Consider the following 572-nt stretch of genomic DNA (forward strand, 5'->3'; position numbering starts at 1 on the left):
GCCCTCAGCTGCGCCCCCGCCGCAGGCTCCTTGCCCCTCCCCCTTGCAGGCCCCGTTGGGGGGGCCCCCAGCCCCTACCTGTGGCGTCCCCCTGTTCCTGCAGGGCCCCTTCCCATCCCCCAGCCACTCCAGGCAGCCGCTGCGCTTCTCACCTGTGCTACTAGACAGGAAGGGGGGGCTGAGGCGAAAGCGGGGTCATGGAGGGGGTCGGGGTCAGGTTCTTTCTGGGACACTGGGGCTCACCTGCTGCTTTGGGCGCCCCCCAGGCCTCTGTGTCCACGAGGCCTGGCTCCGGGGTGAGCGCGGAAGGGGAGGCCCCCCCCCCAAGGGAGTCAGCTGGGGGCACCTTTCCTGGAGCTCCTGGAGCCCCACCCAGCTCGGGGCTCCGTGGAGGCTGGGGCCCCTCAGAGGCTGGCCCTCCCCTGGCCTTGGGGCCCCGTGTGGCTGTGACACCCGTGTTGGGGTGACTGGACTCACTGGCTGTGCCTGGTCCCCTTGGTCGTCTTTGGGCTCATGGTGGGGGAGGGGTCTGTGCCCCCCTTCCAGACCAGGGGAGGGGGGAGGGTCTGGGC

At 71.3% G+C, this 572-nt stretch overlaps 1 protein-coding gene across 1 annotated transcript in view; it reads left to right on the plus strand.

The window, feature by feature from the left end:
* OPRL1 (opiate receptor-like 1) overlaps positions 1-572 on the plus strand; it is a 6,094-nt gene that overhangs the window by 4,409 nt on the left and 1,113 nt on the right. The gene's annotated exons all lie outside the window — the stretch shown is intronic.

The sequence above is a fragment of the Condylura cristata genome, unplaced genomic scaffold (genome assembly GCF_000260355.1).
Source record: "Condylura cristata isolate star-nosed mole 26May11 unplaced genomic scaffold, ConCri1.0 scaffold00022, whole genome shotgun sequence".
Taxonomy (NCBI): domain Eukaryota; kingdom Metazoa; phylum Chordata; class Mammalia; order Eulipotyphla; family Talpidae; genus Condylura; species Condylura cristata.